The sequence below is a fragment of the Gallus gallus genome, chromosome 1, assembly GCF_016699485.2.
Source record: "Gallus gallus isolate bGalGal1 chromosome 1, bGalGal1.mat.broiler.GRCg7b, whole genome shotgun sequence".
Taxonomy (NCBI): Eukaryota; Metazoa; Chordata; class Aves; order Galliformes; family Phasianidae; genus Gallus; species Gallus gallus.
This window is the reverse complement of record NC_052532.1, coordinates 23,012,542-23,035,431: the sequence shown is the minus strand read 5'-3', so window position 1 is coordinate 23,035,431 and position 22,890 is coordinate 23,012,542. Positions and strand designations below refer to the sequence as shown.

The following is a 22,890-nucleotide window of genomic DNA, read 5'->3' as shown; positions in this document are numbered from 1 at the left end:
AGCGCCCGCGGCACGGCGTCACGGCGCCCGCCGGCAACGCCTCCCCGACGCCCCCCGATTCCTGGAAAGAGCGGCAGGGGGAGCGGCCCGGCCCGGCCCGTCTCGGTCTGGTGTGCAGGAGTTGTGGCGGCCGCACGCCGCGATGGGTCGCGTCGCTCCTCCGGAGTGCCACGGCGTATTCTGCTTACGATCAAAGTTCCCGCGCGTGGCGAGCAGAGCGCCGTGCGGTTTTGTGTCTGCGGCGCGAAGCGAGGCCTGGGCGCGGCGGGACCTCAGCCGTGCGGTGAAGGTCGCGGCTGCGGGTCGGGAGCGGCCTGTGGGGAGCGAAAGCAAAAGCAAAGCCAGGCCGGGCAGGAGGAGCCTTGCGCTGAGGGACGGGCGGCCTGCGGACCGCGCCTGGCCGGCTCTCCAGGCATAGGGGCAGCTGCTGCCGTCGGTCTGAGCTCGCAAGTTTGAGGCCGCTGCTGAGAGCCGAACGAGATGTGGAAGACCCCGTAGGTCCCGAGGGGAAAGTCAGCGACTGCCCCCTCCTCTCACAACGTTTCACAACTAAATCAAAAGTCATCGTGCAGCAGAAGAGGGTGAAAGGAGATAACGACAGAAGGGGAGGAGCGGGGCTGTGTCCTTTCACAGACCGGGCAGTGAATGCGAGGGAATGGGACCTGCAGTGGATCAGCAGAGATTCTGAGAACTGAAGGCCTCACCAGAGTGAACAGAATCAGTGGGTTACAGTGTATGAGCACAAAGTCTTACTAGCCACTCTCTTACTCCTCCCTGTCCCTGACCTCAAGGTACAGAACCTTCTACCGTGTCCCTCATCTTCATGCAGGATCTTCTTCCCTTTTTGTTGCTGGAGGACAACATGAACTCCTCCTGCTAACTCCTGGACCTTTCTTTAGTCCATCTTTCTGAGCTATGAGGCCAGCAGAAGCTCCCGTGTATCCTGCTCTCTGTGGGACAACACCCATTGCAATGGGCAGGGGCTGGGTCCCTCTGTGTGAAGAAGCGGCAGAGGAGAACTAGCTAGAAGGGCTGGAAAGGCATACTGGGGAACCTCCTGCTATGATAAGAGCAGTAACTGCTTTTGTATACCAACCAAATGGAAACTGAAAACTCTATAATAAAACCAACAGTAAGTGACTTTCAGATCAGAAAACAGGTTTGCAAGACACAGTTTGTGAGCACATCATGGAATGCAAACTGCCTCACATTTTTGGGGGTCAGAGGAGGAAGCCATCCCTCCCATCTACAAAGATCAGCTTGGGTGAGAAGCCAAGGCTCTAAAAACAGCTCCTATACATGACACTATTAAAACATGTTCCTCGGTTTCATATGGATATCGAGGATGCAAATGGGTTTGGAATAGGTTTGTCAGTCAGTAAGAGAAATGAAGAGTCGCATCTTCCCTTTGAGCCCAAGAAACAGTGAGACATAATGAGCTTTTTTCTATTTGAAGAAGTTTTATTATTACTTTCTAAGCTTTCAAAATTTTTTGGAGAATCTGAGTAAAATGTTAGAGGCTTTCTACAGTAGTTTTTATGGGTTGAGTGTCTAATTATTTCTCAGTTCTCTTCTAAGTTTCACAGATAGGAATCTCAACTCATAGAAAGATTAAACCCACAACATGCTCTGTCTTGCACTGGAGTTCCCCAGGCCTGAGCTGGGAGCTCAACCTTGTGCTGCATGGAAATGCATGAAGGAAGGTATGTACAAAAACCAAGCAGGAGCCATCCTGGCTGCTTAGCCAAACTGCACCAGAACCTAACAAGTCCATAAGGGAGCTGTCTGCTTTCACTAAGAGCTGTCAGTTGGGAACTCTGGAAATACACAGCCCCTTGCTAGGCCAGGTCTGCCTTTCCAAAGGAAATGACATGCAGGTAGTCCCCCTGTTCCCCATACTCTTGTCTGGCCAACAGGCACACGTTTAGAGAACTCCTCTGGGGAGCCGACAGCTGTTCTGAAGTACTCCGTGTATTCAAAATACCAACTTTGAAGAACACACCTGCAGTGCAAGCACTAGAAAATTGGAGGTTATAGGGTGGGCCTCTTTCAGGATTCTGCATTTGTGAAAGTAGCTACTTAGATACCTGAGTCTCTACTGAGAGTAATAGTGATGAAACTCGTATTACAAGTCTCCACTGTCCTTTATGGAGTTGTTATATGATCTCAAGGTACCCACTGGACTGGCTCCTGTAGATAAGAAAGGTAGGTTGATTGCAAATTTGAAAATGTGGCTTGGATATTAGCAGCTCTGAAGCTCCAGTGAGGTCAGCAGGAACAACACATAGAAACAAAAAAGATTTTTTTTTTAAGTGGCTAAAACCATTTTTTTTTTAATACTAAAGCATTTAATTTTCAAAATATTTGTCTTTTTTTTTTTTTGAGATTCCTTCATATGCGTATAAAAGAGACTTTATTTTTAGCTAAAAATCTATATAAGCCTCTTCATTTGGGGTCAAAGCATTCTTTTTATAATTTGAAATTGTTGGGTTTCCTATACTTTGGTTTTCTGATCCTTTTCAGATCTGTGTTCTAAGGAAACCAAGTTCCAGGCTAGGACAGCATAGTAAAACAAAGACCCAGCCATCTCTGGCCATCTGGGTGACTTGGACTGTAGCAGAAGTAAGGACTTGAACGAGATCTTCTGCCAAAATGCCTCTGGGAGAGATGAATTCTGCTACAGATTTCCTATCACTCTGAATGGATATTTTATTGCCACCTGACTTTAAAGCAAGCATTTAGCCTCTTCCTTTATCTAAAATTGGCCAGGTGAACTGTACTCCAGAAGTGCCTAATGTGCTCCATAAAGGAAAAGGCAACCCAGGTGACCAACATAGACTGACACTATGATGTCGTATGTAAAGACAGGTGAGATGAATCCCACCACTGTGTGATGTTCCGGACAGGGAAGGCAGAATTGCTTAAAAAGAATGAAACAAATCTGGAATTCAGGCTTTATGAAACATGTCAGTGTGTAACAGGGGCTGCTTTCTGTAATAAATACCTCCTGTTTCGTTTTGAGCGCGATTCCATCTGTCTAGCAATCCCTAATTATCAGGTCTGACTCTTACCCAGCTGGAACGCTTTTTCCTCAGCACTGTGGGGGGAGTGCTGACTTCCATTACAGTAACAATAAACTCCCAGAGCACCTAGAGAGAGGTGGACTTCAGAGATTTTATTCTTAGAGCGTCATGGATAAATCTTGAATCCATTGAAGTCAATGAAAAACTCAAACCAACTTCTGCTGGGCTAGGATTTCTCCCTGGGTCTCGAGTGAACAGGGGAATTGGCATCCTGAAGAGATTTTTGAAGACTGTGTATCTACGTGTCAAACTCTGTTTCCCATTTAATTCTGATTTTATACTGCAGAGATATAGAAGTTCCGAGAAGCTTTCAGGCTTTCAGTCAGAATGAGGCTATTGAAAAACATGACCTTTTCTTCAAAAGCCACTACCTGCAGTGGCTGTTGACTGCCACTGTGAATACTGACCTCACAGCAGAGTACTAGACATCACTGAACAGCACAGGGTGTTGTGTTCTTTACAATCACATAGAGAATATATTTAAATTCCTATTGCCTCTGAGGGGAAATTGCCATCTCTCAAGGCTTACAGCACCCCTGAAGAAAGACCTACTTTTAGTAACTCCTGAGGTCATAACTGGTTGCATCTGTAGTCACTGGAATTCACAGTAGTGTCACGTGTGTCCGTATGCACCTTAAAAGTTAATACTTTTGCATGTGCAGTGTGTACTCAGACTGCTGCTTCAAGCTGAGATGCCCTTTTAAGTCATTCTCTTGATTCCTAAGCCCTCACATAAATCTCTTTAGATTGATGGGCAAATAAATTTACAGCCTGCAATATCAGATTAGTGAGCTGGATGCTAGAAGACAGGTATTAGGTTTGCTGCAAGAAACTGCAGCCACTCAGCTAAAACAATCCTGTCAGAAATATACTTCCATAAGAATTTTTGAGTCTGTTAATTAGACTTACCAACGCTCACATTAGCAGGACTTTCAAGTCAATAACAATCCTCCACTAAGTATGGATCTGTAGTGTGAATAAAAGCAAAACCTGGGCCTTCTTTTGTAATAATCAGTGTTTAGTGCATAAAGAGGCCATTAAGGCCATTATGCCGTAGCTGCGTTAAAAGCACAACCTTGCTTCTGAAGCTCCTGCAGCAAATAATGGCTGTCCCAGTCTTATCTCCTCCAGGAGCAGTTGGCCTCTGTCAGAAAGTGCTGACCTTCTACAGAACAAAAAAAAAAAAGCTGCAATGAAAAACAATACCCTTTTCTATTTACTGAGCACTTCCTGGTTTTGTACCGCTGTCTTTATCAGGTCGGCAACATGAGAATGTGTATTGTTCCCTTCTCAAAACTGGGAAAACTGATGCAAAAAAATATGTTTTGGCTCCTGATTCACATTCAGATCAACGTCAAAACAGATGTTCAGGACTTGTTGACCTTTCTTTTTTTTTTTCAAACGTTAATTCTTTATGGATCTTTTAAATCAGATATGATTCAAAAATGCTTTCGGCAAACCTGTGAAAATGGTGAGAAGTATGTAACGTACACTGACAGGTACTAGGCTGACATAGCCAACTCTGTAACTGTGTGGTAAAACAGAACTGAACTGGCTAGGGAAAAGTTTCTTAATGAGTTACTTTTCATATTTGCAGCAGGGAGCACCCAAAACAACTGAGGGTGTGCGCAGGAACAGAGGTGGGAGGCAAAGAAGGTATCTGCATAAGCCACTACTGCTGATGAAGGAGATGAGAATTCATCTCAGACTGTTGCCTCATTATCCCAGGGTTCAGAGTCAACATTAAGTACCTGTTGGATCAGGTCCTGAAGCACAGGGTGGAACTAAAATTGTACCCAAAAATAACAACCAGCTATCCCTAATCTAACTCTCCAAGACGTTCCTGCATGTGAACTTGGTGACTGTACACCCAAGGGACAGTCTGTTCCCATATATCCTGTGATTTCTGGATGTCAGAATTAGGCAACGCTTGGAAAAGATTAGTTGAAACATTTGTTTGAAGGAGCATCTACTTTGACTCAGTTTGTGTGCAAACTGAAACACAGAAATTACTCTTTAAATCTAGTTTTAGGTTATGTTCAGTGGCTCAGCTGTAACCTGACTATGGTTAGATAGGAAAGAAAACTCTCACATCACAAGAAGCTAAGTGTAAAAGTCAGGACATGATCTAATGAGTTTTTTGCATTCCTTAGTTCTAAGGTGCACTGAAATAAAAAAGCCTAAAAAGGACATAAAGGGCAAAGAGGCATATCATTAGCTATATATGCTTCCTTTTTTTCCTGAATCCTGAAAGAAAAATAACAAGGTGTAAATGCTTTCGTGTTTATAAATGTAAATAATGCTATTCCAGTTGTCAACCTGTGCTTAGTGAAGCTAATAGTGACCTCAGCTATATAAATTAAACGTGCAAATCACTTTATACAATATGGCCATGTGTAATAAATGGGTCTCACTTATTATGTTTTATCACAAGAGCCCACCAGAATGTAAGTTTGTATCATATATAAACAATGAGATTTACTGTAGCTAGGCTGTATGTTATCTGAAAGTAGAGCTCAGGATCCAGTTATCACCAGATTTTCCTGTATTTTGATCAAAATTATTCTTCAAGACCAACAGCACTTTAAATTCAAAAAGCATATTATCCATTACATGCAATTAAGAGCACCTTCAGGTCCTAAAGGGAAGAGTGCACTCCTTTCACACCTCCCCTCACTTTTGGAAGTGCAGCTTTCCTGTAACATGAGAATCGCATTTTGGCCTACCAACATAATCTGTTTATGGTTGTCTATGGTTGTTTAAAGTGAAAATTGATTCTCTAAATGTAACATGTGGTTTATTCTTGCGAAGGTCAGTAGTGAGCATAGATTGGTTACAAAGACTCATATCTAATTAAACATGTTTTCTCAGGTTTTACTAACTTCTGTGCAGGCAGATGCTCGCATCTCCAGCAGGGAGGCCAAACCTCTGATGACGATTCTCTTCTTCTGGTCAAAATGTCATCTCCAGCATCTGCTACCTGACCCTAACTGCAGAAGAGGTAAATATCAAGTTTATGTCATTTTGATCCTCAGCTCTAGCACTGTGAAGGAGGAGTGAGAAAACAGACCTGCTATGTGGAATGTAAGCATGGTAATTGAAATTTCACAACAAATAGTTCTATTATTAGTGCTTCTTTAAGGAGTGACAGATTTGTCTTGGGAATTTCTTCTTTGCTGTCTTTGTTTCCTCTAAGGTCTGTATAATCCAGCAGAATCAACCTACTAAAAAGAAGATCTGATAGACCTAAAAATAATGAAATATCATCCTAATTCGTACCTCTCCCTCCTGTTTATGAAAAGAACCAAAGGAGTAAAGGAAGTGCAGGGAGTTTTAGTCCCTCTGTCATGGGCAGATCAGGATCATAATGCATTTACTGGAACCACCTTCATGCTAAATTTATAGAGAACAAATCTCCACACTAACAGCATTCTATTGCACCCACTCATTTGCTAGAAGCAGTCAGAGATGAAATGTGCAATAAAATTTGATTCAAATATAAATATTTTCAACTTTCATGATGTTCACAGTTTGAAAAAGTATTTTTGATAACAGAATTGTTTTTGTTTCACAGATTTTTCTCCTTTCCTTGTAAACATCAATCCCTCACAATACTGAACATAAGCTCTAGATGCAAAAATTACAAGTAGCAAAGCCGGAGTTTATTAGAAACCACATCTACCTTCATTTGAAAGTGGGTTTCTTAGCCTCATCTGTAAGAGGGTGGTGACAGAAAGAAAAAGGCAATAAAAATGAGTAAACTCTAAATTGCTCAAATTTAAATTTGGTGAATCCATCTTACCTGGTCTGACTTCTTGTGCAACTCAGCACAGAGTGTTACAGTTTAACCTAGAAGAGGGGGGAGTTCCTTTTTTCTTTACTTAAACTGCTCCTTATCTCAGTCCATGAGCTTTTTTTCATCATATTTTCCCCTCCTGTACTTTTGGGGAGGGGGAGTGAGAGAACAGCGTAATGGAGTTGGGTTTGACCACCCTTGGCATGGTCAAGAATCATATACTCAGATTAGCAGCACGGAGGGCCACCGAAGTGTCACCAGATTAACTAGGGTACTCTCTATTCTTCCCCCATCACACAATTAGGAAAGTATTTTTTGTTTTGTTCTTTCATTTACATTTTGTACTTTGGTCTCTCAGTTCTCATTTTTTGTGGTTTGTCCCCATCTTTCAGCTTTATTCGCTGGAACAGCAGTTTTTTCCAACTCATGCAAGAGGCTTTTCTCCAGAATGGGCTTTTATTTAAAGAAAACTCTCAGAGGTAAGACTAGATACCATGTTCCACAAGGTTACTATTACAGTTGCTTTCCACATCTTCCTTCTCTGACACCCCTGGCTAGTGTGTCCCCTGTCTACACCTTCTCACCAACAAGCTTTGGTCTTTCTTCTGGTCTGGTGGTTCATTCATCTCAATACAGCACAACAATCATTTGAACCTTTTTTAGATTTTTGATTTTCTTTTTTTTTTTTATTGAGTTTCTTCTCATATCTACACAGACCACTTTTCATAATTTGTCTTCTCTGCATGTGTTCTCTCTCTACCCAAGGAGATTCCCAACTGTCCATGCTAGTTTGGGCAGTCATTCAGCAGCTAAAACTCTTCTGTCTCAAGGCTGGCATCTCCACCATACAGCAGCTGGAATACAAGTTCCATTTCAGATCACACACCTTCTCCAAGAATGGGCATGGCTTTCTGATGAATAGCTCCTCCATTGTCCCCTAAAGGCTCTCAGTGTTTTCCCCAAAGAGGTCTTATCCCCATCATTGTATTGCTTCCTCCTTGCACTGCCTTAAAGCCTGCTTTTATTTCCCAGAGGTATTTTCAAGCTGAGGTAGGCACTGACATAAACAAATAAAGAAGTCATACTAATCTCTTCTTCCTTCTACACAGCATGAACTTTCCAACTCCAAATTTGTTATCTAAAGCCTGCACTGAAATCTCTTTTTCCCTTGTTCTTCTCCAAAATATCTAGTGTTCTTATATGATAATTAGCTGGAAACTGAGGTACACTGGGGTAAAAGATTGAATTATCTTGTAAATGGGACAGTGCCTGCTCTGCTTTCCCATCCATGTAGCTACATAGATTCCTTTCACTCCACTGTCTAGAAGAGTACAGCACAGATTATAAGCAGCTCTCCACTGAGAGGATAGGAGGACCACAACCAGGACCTAGACTACAAAATCTAATGCCATAAAGATTTTCCCTTTTTCCGTATTTTGTTCTGTCAGTTTTAGAATCTGGTTCCTTTTCCTTCTAACCAATTCCACCTACCCAAGAGTTCACCTAGGCACCTGGCACATAAAATGCTTCTTTCGTGCTACCCTTTTAAAAATACTTTTGTACCCCATACATACCCCATTAAATATCATATAAGCAAGGCACGTTGTCTTTCTATGTGATAGGCAGTATTTAGAATTAAAATCTGGTATGTCTAAAAGCACAATGTGAGAAATTATACAGCCACCACATATATGTGAACACATTTTAAATCCGTATATGCACATACATGTGCACATGCACGCTCATGCCCTACGTCTTCATCTTCATGAAAGCATTTAAAATACGTCCAGAACACACATATTTGGAGTATAAATAATGTACTGAAAACTAGTGTGCCACATAAATTGTTCAGTAAGAGTGAAAGGATTAAAAGCTTCATATCATGTTTATAAAATCCAATCTTTTTGTCTCTGCTCTGCACATCCCATATCATAAGATAATGAATAGTTCCATAGCAACAAAAGTCTACCACTAAACCATTACGTTGATTTCAATTACTGGGCAGAAAGAACACATAAAATAGAAACACCAGTTCTAAACAGTGATTTAAATAGGCTGATCCAGAGTACGTTTTTAATCTGAAAATTAATATGTTTATAATTTTATCATTGAGAAGCAGAACAATATAGTTAATTAAATAATGCTGTCTTTAGGTCACAACTTAAATATCGTTTAAGCAATAATAAAATCTTTGAACCAAGGTATTGCTTTAACACTGATGCAGAGTTCCAATTGCTAATGGCTCTCACACTATCCAGCAAAATACAAGGAAGGGTCCACCTGTCAGGAGCATCAAGAAGAGAGCAGCAACGTGTGTTAACTGACTTAAAAGAGAATTCTTTTTCTACTAAGAGAGACTGTAACAAGCTATCAAAATCAAGGCAGATGATGCAATTCAAGTTGTTGCTGATCAATAACAAAGTAAGAAAATACTTGTACTCAAAGTAATGATAGAAACATTTATTCTCTCTCAAATATTAGAAACCAAATCACATTTTCAAATAACTAAGTAACAAACTGTTCCTTTTAGCAAGAGCACACTGTTTTTCTAATGCGAGGTCTTACAGTTTACACGAGTTTCCATATGCACAAAAAACTGCTACTTGCTTTCCTCACAGCAAAATCCTTAGAGATTCAAGAGGCAGGGCACTGGAAGCAAAGAAACATGGTAAATACGTAGTTAAATATATTTCATGTGAGAACCTTGAAGCATTTGGCCATCTCTTGTCTGCAGTTTTTCCTAAAATGTGCATCTATGTGTTATGCTTAGTCTCTCCTCTGGCTACAAGACTTGAAAAAGAATAAGCAAATTACTATTTCAATTGCAATCATTCTGCTACCCTGAGAGCCAGGGGGTCCAGTTCTCAGTTACAGTTACATCCTTTTCACCACTTTGCAATGTAGTGAGCTTCTACAACCATTTAAGTGTGTACAAATGACCCCACCTACTTAGAATGACCTCTGTCTAAGGTCCTGGAGCAGGATCTGGACAAACCATCCTGAGCATCCCTCTTCCCACTGCCACAGGGAGGCAGCACGGACTGTGGCAGGAGGCACAGGAGTGTGCCAGGAGTGCACACAGAGCGTGATGATCCAGAGCTATCACTTAGTTTCTAGGCTTCATGCAGAATGGTTTATAAATTTACAGCATCCTTAAGGATCTCTGAGAAATAAAAAATAAACGTTAACAACAAAAAACAGAAAACCACCACCAACAACAACGGAAAAAAAAAAAACAGAAATCATACCTTACAGAGACAAAAGCATCAGTGGTATTGTATTTGCAAGTTTGAGGCTTTCACTGTGTTCCTAAGGGGATAAAAAGATGGCATCTATTCACTAGAGTTTTTCATAGCTTCCTAGTTATTTCCCAGAGCCGGGTACTATACGGTATTTTGGTCTAAATCTGACTGCATGTCATAAAGCTTCAAGAGAGAACTCTGCCAGAGATTAGAATTAGAAGAAATTAGAAGTGATCAAAGCAATGTTTTTTTTTCAATATTGCACTTAACAAGGGAATTCAAACATTTGGATCTTTCCATTCAAACTGAAGAGTTTCAGTTCAGCAAAAAATGAAAATGCTTCTTTTATTTTGAGTTATTACCAATATTTCAAAATAAATCTAATTCAGTTTATACATAAATGCTTTTAAACTAATAAATATATCTGTTACATAACATCTGTTTTTTTAAACATGTGGGATAATCATGGTAAAACTCAGTAAAAGTAACACAAAATCCTGAAATATGTAGGTTAACTGAGGCATGTTTATATTGAAAAAAAAACACCTCAAGAGAGTAGCAAATGTGTATTTTAAGGGTCACAGGACTTAAAATCACAAGAAACTGTCTCTAATGTGTGACCCTGCACATTACAGGGGGGTTGAAACTCGATGATCACTGTGGTCCTTTTCAACCCAGGCCATTCTATGATTCTATGACTGTCCTTTCTGGCAGGATGAGGTTTATCCCATGCAATTCCTCCCTGACACAAAGCTGGGGGATTGGATAGGCAGCCAGCAAGCGAGCTGCTGTGGCAGCAGGGAACATCACCATCTCCAAGGTACACCATACTCCACCAACCTCTGTCTGAAAGTAAGGAGCTCCCAGGACAGAGGTGAAACCCAGATGTTCTCCTTCAGCTGCTGCAGGGAGACGTGCAAGAGTGAGGTGACTCTGTCTAGAAGGGCTTGCTGTGAGAAGCTTAGAACTGCAAAGGAATGTGAATTGTAGGGAGGGGAGTCAGAAAGGAATAATCTTTACATAATGACTGACATCTGTGTAATTTGCCAAAAACCCACAAGATTTTTGCCTTCCGTAACAGGAAAGGATGTTACTTCCCAAAGTATGTCAACAGGTGAGATTTCTTGCCAGCTTAACAACAGCAGATTACATAAGCAATTAGGAAAAAAATAATTTCCAGTACAACTAGATATATTGCTTCTGCATCTAGTGAAATCCCTGCACTGTCATTGCAGCAGCTCTTCTCAGCAATACAGAGTATTTCCACTTGATGGCACCAAATTTTTTTTTTCCAACTTCAAACAATCCTCTAACAAAAGAGATGCTGAATTGCAAAGAAATAATCAGACAAATGCGTGTTTTTCTTTCTGAGCACATTTCTTTTCTTAAAAATCTGGAGGGTTTTTTTTTTTTTTTTTTTTTTTTTTAATAAGGAATACAGTGAATTTGTTGCAGTGCCTTTTGTCTCTTCTATTTGACCATGACCACACAGTCATTTGAGCTACTTACTTTTCTTCTCTGCTTAGAGTGTATCGCCATTCAGTGAAGGTTGTGTTATCATACTGTTATAAAGTAGGCTCCTGAATATGGATGAATCATGCATTTTAAAATAAATTTTGTTTCTGTCCCTATCTTTGAAACTCATCATCTGCTTATCTTAAAAACGAAGAGCACTCATACAGATTATCACAAAATAAAAGGCAAGTTTTTAATGCCTGAATATTAATTTTGACTCATACTCAAAACTTTCTGTTGCTTTTCGATAGTAATATCTGATGAGCGATTCTCAATAAATTAACTACTATAAAAGCAACTTTTATAAACTTTACTTGTATGTTATAAATAGGCAGTAGAAGTATAAACAAGCAAAAATGTAGTTTAAGTAGTTGTCCAATTCTTGGAGATTTCACAAGCTTTAGACAATGTTCAGCATCGTGTGCAATGTACCAGATAATAATAGATTAGGTAGAGGATAATATCAGATTAGAGTAAATATCCATTTATTGTTTCTCATCTCATCTCCCAGCAATAAGCCATGTAAGGCAGAGCCGAGTCCTGTGTCTGCACGGTACCTGCCTAGGGGGTTACCCTCCCTCCCCCAGGTTCATGATTAAGTCTCCTGGATACAGCAGCGACATAAACTACGCACAGAACCATCTGTTGTGGTTCTACAACTGCAAACTAGCATTTTAGCTGTGTGTAATGAAATCTGTCTCATTTCTCTCAGCAAAACAGAGAATGCTGTGCAGCACTGGGATTGGGAAGGACTTGGGGAGTCCTGACCAGAAGAAGATAGGGAGGCAGGGACAAATCAGATTCCTGTGCATGTCCTTGTCCAAAATTAGGATATCAGTTAAGGGTTTTAAGACAAAAGGCAATCCCAAGAGTCTTCTGCCACAGACTGCATTCTTTTTGCTAGAATTTGTATGAATAGAGTCTGCAATGAACCTTCAACACAGAGCTGCATGTGTGCAAAACAATTAGAATATGCTGCTGTTATTGGGCAGGTCTAAATGAGCTGCTTCAGCTGCTCTGTACAGGACTAGGCAGAATTTTCCCAGATATGTGACGGCTACTGTGTGTTTGCTACAGAGCTGCCCTGTGCCCATGGGCAGTCACTTCCATGTGTGGATACTCAGCATGGTTGGAGCTGTCTACTGCCATGACTAGCTGCCAGATGTCCTGGTGTCTAGCTCAGCTTAAAGCAAAGAGGACTTATCTGGAAAAGCTTCATCCAGTAGCTCCTCTCCCCTTCTGCCACCTGCCCTCAGGTTTTAAACTATTCCCAGCCCAGGCCTGAGTCTGCCTCTGAAGTACTCTTTAGGTCCTTGAATGTTAAAGGATCATTCAATTCAACTTTTCCATCTAGCTCCAACTTACAAATCTATGATCTGACTGATTTCCCATTTCAGAAGTATCTTTCAGCTCTAATTTCCAGTTTCTTCTGCGAGAAAGCAAGCCTCTTGCTCAGTCCTAGTTTCCACCAGGAAAACTTCCACACAATCCTAGCTCCATTTGAGACCTAAGCTTGCAGTCAAAACTCTCTCTTTGAGGATATGAACGTTTTGAGTAGCTAGGGTTTTTGGGCCAGGACCTGAACTCAGCCACTCAGGTTAATTGGTCTCATAGGCTGGCCTTCCTCCTTAGAAGAACAGCAAGGAAGAAAGTCCAGTACTGAAAACATGGAAGCACTTTCCATGGAAATACAGTTACTGTTTTAAACAAGTCTTGTATTGTTTCTGCCTAATAACATCACTTATTATGGCTAACTATTGAAAAACAAACAAACAAACAAATAAAAGCCATTTTCATTTGATTTCATGCTCTCGCTCTATAATTTTGTCATCCAAAATCCAGGAAGAAAACTCTCTAACTCCAGTGCAGTATTAGAATTTCTTCCCTGTGAATTTCTGTCGTTGGATTACTACATGACATTTGTGGTGTTTCATTTTCCATTAGAAGCTGGAAAAAACAAACAAACAAACAAAAAAATAGGGTGAAGATATTCAAGAGGCTGCAAATAGAGCGTGAGCCTCCTTTTTGGCTTGTAGACAGGCTGGAAAATGCAAAGAGCAATTATTACTAGCCAGAGCTTTATTAGACATGAAAAATAGCACCTGGAAGCAATGCTTGTATTTTCCTCAGCGAAAGAAAACTGCTGGCACCACAGCTTCTTCCCACACCACTTTGAGTATCTAGAGTCCAGCCCAGAGCTTCTCCACCTCCAGCTAACTCTGGTCCCAGCACAACTCCACTTCTGCCCTACATGGGCTTAGTCAGCAGCTGTGCCTCCCCTAGGATAGAAGTCTGACAAACAAATTTGTTTTTCCTGGGCATGTTTATCTCACTTAATCCCCTAATTTTCCCTACAGAATAGAGGTTAGTCATGTTAATGTTAACTCACAATTAAACCAGAAGTTACTAATCCCAGAAAGAATTAATTACTGTTTCCCATCCTGTGTTCCAACGACCACTTTTGCGTTTTGTACATGATCTGTCGCAATTTAACAACCATTTATGTGGTTCCACCTAAATGTTGTATCCCCTCATTTTTATCACTGACAATTATTTAAAGTTAGAAACATAGTCATGAAGCAAACATGCATATCAATGCCAAAATGTTCTTCAGGGCAGGCATCCTACCCATACACTGTTGCTTCCTATTTTGTTTGTGACATGGACTTTATGTGTAATTACAGCTGATGGGGTGAAACTTAGAAAACTACAGTTTCTGAGCTTAGATTCTAGATGATTCTGGCTGCTTTGCTCACTTGTTGTACAAGGGTATTTTTGCCCTGATTGTGGTAGCCCCACTCATTTCTGGGTGCCACATTCTAGACTAAGTTCTCTAAGATACACAGTCTATGCCATTCTGCATCTATGCTAATTACAGTGGCAGAAACCAGGCTTGGCCCAGCACCCTGCATGATTTGCCTTTCCCAGGTGAGAAAACAGCTGATGTTTTCCAAGGCCAGTGCAGAAGCCCAGCACGTGGCGCTGTGGAAGGTGTGGGAGGTGGGGCCCTGAGCAGTGTAATGGGTACAAGCCATGGTGCAGGCCTGCTTATTGCAGCTGTGGGTTGTTACGGGCCTTCCAGTGCATCCCTCCACAGATCTCCATCACTGTAAGCTGCCTCACCAAGAAGCTAACGTACAAGCAGAGAGAAATTAGCCAACACTGGCTTTTGTTCAGGCTAATGCCAGAAATGTGTTCTGCATGGACTTTAAAGAACAGAAACTGCTGAAGAAGCTGAACTAAGTGGAAGGAGTTAATGGTGTTAATCTGCACAGGATCTGGAGCAGCTAAGTGGTTGGCAATCCAGGAAGCTGCTCACTTCTGAATGGCACTGGGCAAAAAGACAGAGCTATCAGAGGAGCAAGGGTCTCAAGTGGCAAGTTCACTGAAGCAAAGAAAAATCCAGATAGGTTGTTTATGCTGTTTCACTTTTACTGTTTTGTCAAGAAAAAGACATTCATACAAATAAGTGCTTTCTATGAGAGAAATCAGGAATCCACAGAGGCAGCTCTGTCCGTGAGTAACCCAGTTATACCCGTTTCACTGGTAAATGTGACATGGTGATGACTAAGACCACAAGAGGATGAGACTCGAAGGAAATAAAGAAGAGATTACAGAAATATTCGCTAACATCAGTGATATACACATGAAGCAGAAAGGTATTAACAAGCATATACTTACACACAAAATGCATCAGTACACCACCAGACATTCCAGCTTAGAAACAGACACATGCAGCAATTATATTACAGAATATTTTTACACTGTAGACAAAGTGACACAATGCAAAGCATCTTACATGAGCATCCCCCACTGACAAACAGAAACAGCTCAAGTCACAGAAGGCACACAGCTGAAGAACATCTCCAAAAAAAGTAATGCAACAGTAGATACCATGAGATTACTACCTTCTGGGAAATGTGATTAACAGGATCTACAACTCAACAGGCACAGAAAGAAAATATGAACAGCACCTCTGTGCAGGAGGGCTTGCCTGCAGACGTGGCAAGTGAAGGCTGATAAATTTACTGAAACTTCTACCAGGAAAGAAATATAAAACGACATCTCACACCTGAGGGGAAAATAAGGAGAAAAAAAAAAAGTCGTGTGAAAAGAAAGGGTATTGATATTAAGAATAATAATTAGTCATGGCATTTCTTAATGCCATCTATTTTCCGAGGAAGGCGTAATACATGGGTGGAGTTGGGTAACATGGTCATGTGCCTTCCAGCAACCCATAGGAAGGTGTTATTCGGCTAACTTTATTTAGCTAAGTTAGCTTGAATGCTTATGACTATAGGCAGGTATCAACTGTTGATAACCACCATTCTACAATGATAATTTAGTTAGTAAATTAATTAATAAAGAAGGCAAAACAGAAGCACATTTAATGCAACCAGTTTTAGAAGAGATGAATCATACTCTACAGGTACTTTTTCTCTCCATAAGGGGATTCTGGACATTGGTAGACAATTAGACCATGAATGCTTTCTATTAGGGAAGATTAATGTCACACAAAGCACAGAAAAACACTGCTTTCCAATTATTCTTGCTATCTGTTGAGCAGACTTACTGAGCACAATGTATGTGTTTTAAAGTCTTGCTTGTACCACTTGTTTAGTTTGAATTTTCTTTTGCTGTGAGCAGTTTGACCCACGACAACATGTTAAGATAGAATCGGTGACACTAAGTACCAGGAATTGGTGTCATTAAAATGAGTATGGAAAAATACATGTAACAACCTTCTAAATACTGGCCTCCAAAAGTAGTTTGGCTGCTACCAAATATGACCTCAGGGGGAAGTGTCTCCAGCCTTGCCCTGAAATTGGTTGGTTGGCACACGGTAGATGCTGGTGACAGGCTAGCAGTGAGGTAGCGTGGCTAACTGAGTTTCGGTGACAAGAGGGTTCCCAAGCTCTACCTAATCAACAGTTTTGGAAGTGGCCAGTGCAACCACTCAAATAGCAAGGACAGGATCTGCACTGAGTTTTGCATTTCCTAAACTTGAGCCTATGTCTCCATTGGGATGTTATTTCTGAGCAGCTTCTGATGCTGAGGACTTCCTGCAAGCCAAGTGCCTCTGTGCAGGGCTCTGAACCAGGGATTCATGCTGAGGTGGTGACAAGACACGGGTACCTGCCTTTGAGAGGAATTAACAAAGCCCCGGAAACAAAGTACTTTAATTTTGGTTTGGATGAATATGTGCATTTTTTTTCCCTGTGGGTGTTTGTGTCTGGGGGTAGGGAAGAATTAACTGCTTGTGCAAAATGAAATTATAGCGAAGAACAAGTTGGTAACCTTGTGTTTTCCTGAAAACCTCCCACTAAATTTCAGCTGTTTGCTTTAAATTACCAGTCCCCCCCTTCCCCCCCTCCCCCCCCAAAAAACAACCAAAAAACAATTGCTTAAATCTCTGCCCTTCACAAATGAATCACTGAGCAAAGACTTAGTTCAATTGGATTTCACAGAGATGACAGGATCTGTCAGTGACTTTAACAATGAAGATTTTCTCCTACGTCTCGTTTTATATGCCAAGTTTCTTTGTGCTTCACCACAGCCTTAGACACAATCCGTGTAATTCCAGTGCAGAAGTCTAACTCAAGACTGTTTCTTCAGTGCAAGGAGGGATCTGCTATGTATAATTTATAACCAAAACAGGTGCTCCAGTCACCCACCTAATCATTATGAGGAGTTAAATGAGTATATAATTCAAGGATATCTTGTAATGACCCACTTTTGTCGTTAATATGGACGAATATAAGATGATAGCATTAGTGGTCTGATTGGGATTTAAAACAAAAAAACAATACAATTTCGAGTTCCATCTGTCTTCCTTGACAACAAATTCCTTCGGTGGTGTGAAAATGGTTCAGGATAGAAAAGCCAATACCAGAACACTTTCCTAGCTAATAGATATCAAACCCTTGCATGTTTTCTTGTGACAAAGATGAGTAAAACAAAGAAACAAAGCCAACCAGGACGTGCTGCTCCCTCACAGGGATCCCACTAGAGCTCAGTCTTGGCTGTGCCCATCACAAAGTCTGCACGCCACGGGATCTAGCCCTGGAAAGCACAGAGAACTACTGAGTTAGATCCTTAGGCCATTGAGTCACATTTGAAGCCTATTCCCTTTTACTGGATAACAGCCTATACAATATATAACCAGAAAATTGGCAGCTCCTTTACACTGCTATTAGTGTTAATAGCTAATGAACTATAAAAGCGACAGGGTTTTTTTTTTTCCCCGATTGATTAATTTAAATTTAACCTTAATTTGTTTAGATCTCACTGAGAAGCCGCTACCTTATTCTGAGCTACAACTGTTGCAATTAGCAGAAGTATCCCACTGTGAATATAAGGCTGATTGCTTGCTATGCATCTATTGTGGGATGACACTGCTTAGATGTCTATTGAAGAGATCAGACAACTAACTCCAAAAATAGAGGATTATCTGCAAATATTTTGTCAGCAGCATATTTTGAAATGGACTGATTCCATTTCAAAAAACATATGCATATTTTATAGCATGGTAACATGTTGGGGGTGGAAAATATTGCGTGCCTTACTTATTACGCCCAGTGTTTATAAGACACACTTTTACAGCTAAAACAAAATTACTTTTTTGTGATACATTTCCATTTTCCTCTTTTTATCTTCAGAATTCTTACCACTTGGATTCTAACATAGCATCTCCACAGAGCAAGGAGGCTTATAAAGAAGATGTAATACTTGTGGGAAATTTGTGTCATCGTAAAGCAGTACAGGAATGAGGGGAGGAGTGTGTGTGAACTGTTTATAGTTGCTGTTTTGATGCTAAATTATTATTTTGCTGTTGGAAATTCTTTTTGTTGATGTAAGTTGTGAAGTTTAGGTGATGAATCTTCATAAAGGTACATTTTCATAGTAATGTAAATAATGTTTCAGCATATTTCTATCATGAGTTTTTGAACACCCATGTCTCACACTGGTGTCACCTTCAGTGGATGGCAAATTCTGAGACACTTCTGTCTAAGCTTTTAATGAAAATAAACTATTTTATTTAAAATACTAGATTGTTTTTCATTATTAGATAAACCCTAAGAAGGGGATTAAAAAAATCTGTGTCTAAGTTGTAAAGACCTTCTGTTGCTCATGCTGAAGAATTAATTCTTACAAGAAAACAGAATACTGTAGGGTATCACCAGATTTATGAAAACAGTAACAAAGTAAATTTCTGTGATACTGGAGAACATCCAGATCAACTGCGGTACGGTTTTCCCGAAGGCTAGAAAGCCACATGTGAATTGAAAGTTATTAGTTAAAAATAAGGTACTGTAAATTATATTTTACTTTTCTAGATTACTGATAGCACAGGGTAATCACCCACCAAAAGCTGCGTCATCTGACCAGTCTGACTCAAAGGAGAGAGATTTTTTCATTCATTTTACTAGGATGTAAATTCCATTCTCGGTAAAAGAGCCCCTCCACAAAACAAAACAAAACAAAACAAAAACACCACCACCACCACAACAAAACACACCTCACCCACGACTCCAGACACCATCATTGTTATCAGAACATTATAATTTCACATTAGCTCTTCAATATCACAGCATGGTAGAAGCCCTGGTGTTCACAATGAAGGGTCACCAAACTACAGTCCTTCATTACACGTGACTCACAAACCTTACACGTGCAGGTGCCATGCTGAGGAGATATAAAAAGACTCAAGAGTGAGGCACCACTGGTACACGGCCTGCTGATGAGTCCCACTCCCCAAAGGTGGGAAGAGGCAAGAAAACAGGTGGTGTCTGCAGTCACTGCCATCAGCTCTTCTAGGTCTCAGCTTCACACCTGATCCAGCCCCAGCAGTCTCAAGACCACTGTGAGACTATTCCTAGCACTTCTCTCCTCTTGGCTTCCCAAGGATAAGGTAGGAGTATGATTGCTCTCAAACATTTGAAGAGGTTGATAGGTATCCAAGTGTCAAGAACGTTGTCTGCACTTGTTGCAGATGTTTCAGAGATAAAGCAAGAAGTATTCCCTTCTGTGCGACTTCACACAACCCACACGTTATATATACGTGGAAAATATGGATCGTTTTATGTAGTTAAATGTGCTTATGCTAGCCTTAGTTGGGTAAACTTACTCATTCCCCAAGGACATTATTTGCAAATTCAATGTTCTGGAAAGGCATGGATATCAAAAATAAATTTATCTTGAATTAAGAGGGTTTTTGTTTTGTTTTTTTAAAACAAATGAAGGACAGGCTTCCTGATGATTTCAAACTGTTGCAAAGTTTTAACAATGCAATAATTTCAAATTAATTCTGAGTATTTCTTTAAGAGACAGCAGAAGTTCCCTTGAATTTAGTTTTTCTTCACAACAGAAGCCATAACTGTTCTGATCCTTCAGCAGTGCTAACAACTAGAAAGAGCAACTGCTTTGGCACTACCTGCAGCACTTACACCCTTCTGGGCCAGTCTGCCCAGGCTTTAGTTACTCTGTAAAGTCTTCCTGACAGTATACAGACACAACCAAAGGCTCCCGAAACAGGTTTTCCACCTTGCACTAAGGAGTCTTAAAAGGTGCCAGTTTTCAAACACGAGTTAAACCTGATAATGAGATGTAACAATTGCTAGAATTCAGTTTACCCAGTATGTAAAAGCACTACGTAAAACAAGATGGAGTGCCCAAACCCAAGCAGCAAGTTGAAAACAGGCAGGTCATGTTATCTTACATGGGAACACTTTCCATCTCTCTTCTTTGGGCTAAGACACTGTGCAGCCAGGTATGCAAGATGTAGAGCAACCAGCAACTACAGCATCTATTCATGAAGCAGCAGGAATGGGATTCCACACCTGCCTCCAAGGCTGTTTGAAAACAGCACATCCACCTCAGCTTGGTCTCCTCTGAAATCATGACCTAGGAGAGAAGACAGAGTTAATTTTGCTTACTGTTCTGCTGCCCCCATCAATATTGTCACATTCGATGCAAGCTAACCAGGAGGTATGAAGAGTGCTTTCCCTCTGTGTGCTCCATGGCTTAGGGATGAAGACTCTCTCCTAGGATGCAGATGCTGGGGCTATAACTCAATCCAGCCAAGCAGGGTACAGCTCCTCACCCTCCTGCTGTGGTGATAAGCAACTTCACCGCCAAGATCCTACACAAAGAACACTAACAGCATTCACTGGGATTTCCTCCTGTTCTCCCAGCATTAACAATGGCACCAGAAACTGGATTTCCTAGGAGGCTTCTAGAAGAAAGCAAACTACCTTCAAGGAAAGACATATGTGACACAGGAGGAACTGAGTCTCTTTTTCATGCCATTACAGGCACCTATGTCTCTCCACTGACTGCACAGAAGAGGTAGAAATTTATGTTCATTCGCTCCCTGTTAAGATATCCCAACTTCACTGTAGGCATTGCCCAAGGTAGGCAAATTGACTGGACTCACAATGCTTTGAACAAGACTGTTCTGAATGGAAGACTGCTCAAAAGAAAGCAGAGAAAATAAATGATTCGTAACTGAATGACTCTATGTAATGTTTAGCAACTACTTAAAAAAAATAAAGGGGGAGAGATATCTTCATTGGGCACTAGAGTGAAAAAAACACCTTTTAAAAGTACTGGGGGGATGAGGAGGGGCAGAGGAACAACTGAATTAACAACACAGAATGAAAAATTAATTCCCAGAATCTAAAATAACAAACAGCCTATGGACTGGCGAATGCACCTGAGATTCCTGTTAACGATGTTTAAATGATTTCTACCTGGCTATAGCTTGCTAAGGCATACAAAGATCATCTTAAATAATCCAAATTATAACAGATGGATCTCTTACAGAATATGAGTGCTGAAAAGCTGTAATTAGGACAATTTCATGACCTAGGATGCAAGGCAAATCTCTAATTTTCTCTCTCATGCTATGACTATTTGTGATTTATGTGAAGAGAAGCAGTCAAAGCAGGAAAGACCAAAAAAAAACAAAACAAAACAACAAAACTATGCTGACTTTATAGCACTGGACTCAGCTCAGCAGACTCTTCCTTACTCTTAAGCTGGTTGTTTCTGGTTTCATAGTATCATAGAATCACAGAATTCCTCAGGTTGAAGAGACCTTAAATGAAGTCCAACCGCAGCCTAACCATGCTACCCTGACTCCAACGACCCTCTGCTCAATCATGTCCCTGAGCACCACATCCAAAAGTAAATTCCTCCCAAAGCAACAATTTCCTTTGTACAGATGTTTTATCAAAGTCTCCCTGTAAATTTCTACAGAGTTATAAATGCTGATTTGCTAAAATTATTTCTATAAGAAAAATTAATTAAAAATGTCTTATAAAGTAGCACCCTCTGTAATTAGTACAGAGGCAGATTTAAGTTAAATATAGTAAATGTAGCTCAGTAGTGCTGTACTCCCTTGCCTACAGAAATTACAGTAGCTCTTTGGCCCCTCCAACTTCCACTACAAGTCAGTGTGATGAGCAATCACATTCAGCATCAGGGAGGGTTTAGAGCAATTTGTGACTGCTTTTCCAAGAAATATGAGTTCCATTTTCAGGTAATTCAGTCTCTGCTGCAGTTATTATCCTTACACAGATTAACATTGTCACATAAGTTGTAATAGTGCATTGCATTTACGAAGACTTGTGAGAAGCAGCACCCTCCCTAAGAAACAGAAATACTGTTTATAGGAGAGGGTACCTCTACTTCTTACAACTAGCAAATCAAAAGCCCAATGAGTTCATTATCTGCAAACATAATAATTACAGGTTGTCCACAAAACTAATTATGAATTTGTTTTGGTTTTTACCTAATTTTTCCAGTCAGTGCTGCTGTCTCTCTTCAAATCGGAGTCAAATGTTCCCAAAAATTGAAAGATGTCATCAAATTCGTTTCTCATTTTCCCAGTTTCAGTGTAGGCAAAAGCATTAGTGAGTATAAGCAAGCACCGGCCCCCAACTTTTAATATTCAATTAAAGTAGCCTGAAGTATTTTAAGATTGCATCCCTGTTTATGATGTGCAGAGTAATGCATTCCCAGGCAAGTTTAAAAGAAAAAAAGAAATGATTAAGTAATTACTGCATTCCTCATAAGTATTTTTGATACCTTATTTTAGGAATCAACATGTAATTTCTCTAAAATCTAGCAGGTAAAAAAAAAATAAGACAATCTTTTGCGTTTTCTGGTGAACATGGAAATAGAAACGGTGTTTTCCAGTTGTAAGGCTAAATGTGTTTTCTTCTTCTGAACATATCATGGTTCAGATTTT

The 22,890-nt window shown here is 40.5% G+C and overlaps 1 long non-coding RNA gene across 2 annotated transcripts; it reads left to right on the top strand.

Moving 5' to 3' along the window:
• The first annotated feature begins 46 nt into the window (after positions 1-46).
• LOC112533174 lies at positions 47-21,263 on the top strand. 2 transcript variants are annotated; one of them, XR_005840432.2, is made up of 4 exons: positions 47-2,205; positions 5,955-6,084; positions 7,272-7,358; positions 18,296-21,263. It is a non-coding gene; the product is annotated as an uncharacterized LOC112533174 (long non-coding RNA). The 2 variants fall into 2 exon arrangements; XR_003077026.3 differs by having other exon boundaries at positions 47-6,084.
• Positions 21,264-22,890: the final 1,627 nt, after the last annotated feature.